Below are 5,639 nucleotides of genomic sequence, written 5' to 3'. Positions count from 1 at the left end.
TGAATGGTCATGGAAGGCCTCTTGGAGGTGGTGTCCGGGGCAGAAGAGGTTGCTGAAATCCTTGAAATGGGTGAGCTTCCTGATTGGGAGGCAGAGAAAGTGACGTAGAACAGTGGGAGTGGCAGTGGGCGGGACCAGAGTTGTAGCAGGGCTGGGATGCAGGGTCAGTTTCTAGGCCCTGAAGCTGGGGGAAGAGTTTCAGTTTTACTCTCTTCCCGGCAGAAAGCCCTCTTGCAAGTTTGTGAAACATGGAAGTGAACCTAACATCCCTTTGTACAGGTCCCTCCATGTGGACAGAGGAAGCAGGGGGCCAGTTGACATCCTGGTGTAGTGGTCCAGGTGAGGGATGATGGTGGTCTAGACTAGGCTGGTGGGGACAGAGAGGGAGAAGAATGAACTCAAAGTGTGTTTTAAAGGCAGGATCTGAAGTGGGTGAAGGGAGGAAAGGACTAATAGGGGCTGGAGAGATGTTTCTGCAGTTAAGAACATGGGCTGCTCTTGCAGAGGACCTGGCTTTGATTCCTAGCACCCACATGCCAGCTCACAATTGCCTATAATTCCAGTTCTAGGGGATGGGATGCCAGGTATATAACACATGGTGTGAAGATAATACATTCAGGCAAAATATCCTTTCACAGAAAAGAAAAATAAATATAAAAGGGGAATGTGCAGTGATTTGAATAGGACTGGCCCCCATAGGCTCATCTATTTGAATGCTTGGTCATTAGGGAATGGCGCTACTTGACAAGGATTAGGAGGTGTGGCCTTGGTGGAGAAAGTGTGTCACTGGAGATGGGCTTCGGGGTTTCAAATGCTCAAGCTAGGCCCACTGTCTCTCTGCTGGCTGCCTGCAAAGCTGGATGGAGAACTCTCAGCTACCATGTCTGCCTTCATGCCACCATGCTTCCGTTCATGCTGCCTGCCATGCTGATCATGTAACCCTCTGAAACTGTAAGCCTGCCTCAATTAAATGCTTTCCTTTATAAGAGTTACTGTGGTCATGGTGTCTCTACACAGCAATAGAACACTGACTAAGACAGGGGGAGACTTACGTAAATACATATACATACATATACATACATACATATACATATACATATACACATATACACATACATACATACATACACACACACACACACACACACATATATATATATATATATATATAAAAGTGGAGAGAACATGTATGAGCTATGAAAATGAGTTCCTGAGAATGGAAGGAATTTTTTTGTTTTTGAGACAGGGTTTCTTTGTGTAATTTTGGTGCCTGTCTTCAATCTCGCTCTGTAGATCAGGCTGGCCTCCAACTTTCAGAGATCCACCTGGCTCTGCCTCCCAAGTGCTGGGATTAAAGGCATGCACCACCGCTGCCTGGTGGAAGGAATTAAAAAAAAAAATTATTTATTTTTATTGCACATGCGTTGGTGTTTTGCCTGAATGAATGTATGTATGTATGTCTGTGTGAAGGTGTGGGGCCCCCTGAAACTGGAGTTACAGGCAGTTATGAGCCGCCTTGTGGGTGCTGGGAATTGAACCCAGGTCCTCTGGAAGAGCAGCCAGTGCTCTTAACTGCTGAGCTATCTCTCCAGCCCAGAAGGAACTCTTAAGGGAGGTATATCAGCTCACAGATTTTTGCTATTTGAGACACAGTCTTGCTGTATAGCCTGACAGGCTGGCCTTGAATTTACAACATCTTCCTCCCTCAGTCTCCTGGATGCTAGACTTAATTAATGTATTAAATTTGTGATTCCTAGGGTCCTGGGCATGTTAGGTGTATTGTCACTTTTCTATGGCTGGGATAGAATACCGTGGTCAAGGCAACTAATAGAAGAAAGCATTTAAGTGTGCTTGGAGTTCCAGAAGGCACGGTGCCAGGAAAAGAAGAGAGAAATGAAAACCCGTGAACACATCTCTCGACATTAAGATGAAAAGAACCTGAGCTAGCCTAGCTTCTGGGACTCAGTTGTTTCTCTCAATCATTAACCTAAGCCACAGTCTATGCAGCTCCTCAAGAGAAACTCCTATGTCTCAGCTGTGTGACACTGCCTTGTTCTTATTTTCTATCTTCTGCAGCCCCTGCTTTACCAGCGGTGGGGGCACCACTATATCCTATCTTTGCCTGTATTAATTATTCCACTAAACTAACCTCTATCATAATCCCTTACTATGTCTATTTAAACTAACACTATTAATATGTAAAATCATTGCTTCAGTTAAACAGTACAGCTTAGGAAGAAATCATCTCTCTAATAATTCACAGGTAAAAATGCCCGGTAGAAGGGGATGTTTCCATGAGATACTCACACTGCATTACAGGCAGTGGGGGTCTCCCCACACCCATTCACACCAAGCCAGATACCAGAGAAAGATGGCAGCAACAAACATTTAAAGGCACAGCAGCAGCAAGAGACATTCTGGAGCCAAAAGCCTTGGGGCCTTGCCTTTCCCAGATTCACCTATCAGAGCTTTGCTTCCTGGTAGACTGACCTCCCAAACTTCACTTGCCACCTGCTGTTCCTCTGACATGGCCACTGGCATGAGACCTTGTCTTTAAAAATAAAAATTAAAGGCTGAGGGATGACTCAGTGGTTAGGACCCAAGTTCTGTTGCCAGTACCCCCGTCAGGCTGCTCAGAACTGCCTGTATCTCCTGCATCAGAAGAATCTGATGCCTCTGGCCTCTGCAAGCACCTGTACACAAGTACACACACACACACACACACACACACACACACACACACACACACACACAGAGACAGAGAGACAGAGTCAAAGGAGATAAAAAAAATTAAAACAACTAAAGAATACAGTCCTGTTGCCATGTTCAATGGGTGAAAGTACTTGCTGCCAAGCCTGATGACCTGGAATCCAGGAGAGGACTGGTTCCCACTTATCCCTCTCTGCCTTACACACATACCACCATCAGCAACAACAACTAAACAAATATAATAAAGAATAATAATACAACAAAACTTCCCTCTGTCCTCCCTGTCTCTTCTCTCTCTCTCTCTCTCTTTTGAGACAGGGTTTCTCTGTGTAGCCCTGGCTGTCCTGGATCTTGCTTTGTAGACCAGGCTGGCCTCGAACTCACAGAGATCCGCCTGCCTCTGCCTCCCAAGTGCTGGGATTAAAGGCGTGCGCCACCACCGCCGCCCAGCCCTGTCTCTTCTTTCTTTACGGTTTCCTGTTTGTCCTCATCTCTACTGACATCACTACGCTCAGAGTCACCATGCCCTCCCTGCAGCCAGACCAAATGACTGAACTCTGCCCCATTGCTCCAAGCCTTCAACAGGAGCCAGACTGGCTCCACCCTCCGCAAACCCTCTTCACTCCCAGGCTCAGACCTTCATGCACCTTCTTCTCCTGAGCCTGGACAGCTCCTCTCTCTAGGCCTCCACACAGAGTTGTGCAAATCACCCTCTGCTCTTTAGAAGCGGGGACCCTTGCTCAGGCCTTGCCTGCCTTCTCCCCTTTCATCTGCAGCAAGGCATCAGAAATTGTCCAAGATTCCCAGGGCTGAGTCCTCAGACGTGGTCCTGCCCCACTATTCAGACCTGTACCTTGCTGCGGGCCGCAGGAATATATCATAAGAACTCAGCTGGTTATGGCAAAGTCACTACCTGGAGGGATCAAGGAATTCCTCCAGAGGAAGCCTAATTCCAAGGAGCTTTTGGTGTTACCTGGCTTGTTATATATAGCTCTCTTCTGTTATGAAAATCATGTGTGCCCTCATAGTTTTCCCAATTGACTTTTCCCTAAGAAGGGCTAACAGTGTGGACTGATTACTCTCTGGACATACACATTCCAGATATTTGGAGAACAGCCTCAGGAAAGGCTTTCTCTGGAATCAGATATGTCCCTTAGCCACTTTCAAGGACTAGCAGTAATAATAGTTCACAGGAAAGTCTCCTGACTTAAGGTAAATTCCACAAGGAGACACCACCTAGGTCAGGTGGACCTTAAGTAATAGCTTTACACAATTCAGCTTGGACCCTCCTTTCTTACAGCCTTACTAATTGTATAGACCTTAACTAACCACTTGTAGAATATTTAGGTAACCTTCTGCGCTGACAGCTATGCTCAGCCAGAACCCCAGTTCAAGCTTCCCTGTAATTATCATCATTGGCAGCATCCGGCCAGGTCCATGCCCAGATGGAGGAAAGCACCTTATCAGAGATACCTCTGTACTCTCTAAGAACAGACTTAAGCATCCAGGCTACCTGTTTGAGAAGGCCTGGCGGATGTGCCAATTAAGCTTAACTTCCTCCTTACCCAAATCTTACCTCGAGTTCCAGATCTCCCTCGAACTATCACCAGAGGCATCTAGCTGTACACAGGTTGTGTAGTGCCTGAGCACACTTTTCCCCACTCTACAGAAAAACAGCAGATAGCTTGGACAGATAGGAGCCACAGGAAAAAAAGAAGACAGTTTTATTTTCTCTCATTGACCTAGCAACTTACAGATTCTTAACATTTTCTGCCAATCACATTTGAGGTTATAGTTGAGCACATAAGATTCCCTCTTCTTAGATAATACCCGAATTTAGCCTTTAGTTAATTCATTTCCCCATTGGTCACTTCCCTTTGGGGTTGCAAATGATAATTAATGGTTATTGCCTCTCAATGTGACTCTTATCACCCCTCCATTGACCCTGGAAACCTGGCTTTCTATACCAGGACTTCCAGGGCACCAGCGGCAGAGAGGAGAAAAGAGAATGGAAAAACTAGACAGGTAAGAACTTGAGAGGAACGAACTGAGATGGGGAAGAACTAGGTTGAAGGGCTAGAAGAGAGGACTAGAGGAACGAGATGGAAGATGAGGAAGAGCCAGATGGGGAAACATTAGCTGGATAAGAACAGGATAAAAAGGACCTAGTTGAGACAGAATTAAGATGAGAAAATTAAGATAGAACTTAGAGGGAGTAATAGGGAAATCAGGCAAGAAAGGAGCTAGACAGGAGAACAGAACTGAGTCTGTGTATATAGGATGTTATGCCAGAGGAACTAAAGCAAGTGGACTATAGAGCTCGGTGCTGAGATTCTATTTCCCGAAAATAGTCCTCGCCGCTAGTAGTTCTCTCTCCAGAGCCCCTGGGATGTATAATATTGAGGCTGGTCCCTCTGATATTATACAAGAGCACCTCCCACCATCTCCTTGATATCCCCACCGGAGGTCCCACCAGCCGCTGGGGTCTGTCCAGGTTTTGGTGTTCCCTCCCAGCCTGCACTCCCTCCTTCTCACAGCCATTCGGCCACCTCGGTGCTCTGGTAAAAACTCCACAATGAGTCAGCTGGAAACAGTGACACACTGCAATCCTAGCACCCAGAAAGCTGAGGCAGGAGGACTGGGGGTTCAAAACCAGCTTGGGCTACACAGCAAGATCTAGTTTTAAACAAATGGGGTGGGGCGTAAAGGCCAAAGATGCGGCTCATGGGTTTGGCATGCCCTCAGTATGGTGGTTTGAATGATACTGTCCCCCATGGATCTTAGGCATTTGATTCCCTGGTCCCCAGTTGATGGCTGTTTGGGGAGGGTTAGCAGGTGTGGCCTTGCTGGAGGAAGGATGTCACCCGGGGGCCGGGGGCAGGCTTTGAGGATGTTGCCATTTGCAATCTGCTCTTGTGTTCTCGGCTGTC

Source organism: Onychomys torridus, chromosome 8 (genome assembly GCF_903995425.1).
Source record: "Onychomys torridus chromosome 8, mOncTor1.1, whole genome shotgun sequence".
NCBI classification, from domain to species: Eukaryota; Metazoa; Chordata; class Mammalia; order Rodentia; family Cricetidae; genus Onychomys; species Onychomys torridus.
This window is presented reverse-complemented; position numbering follows the sequence as displayed.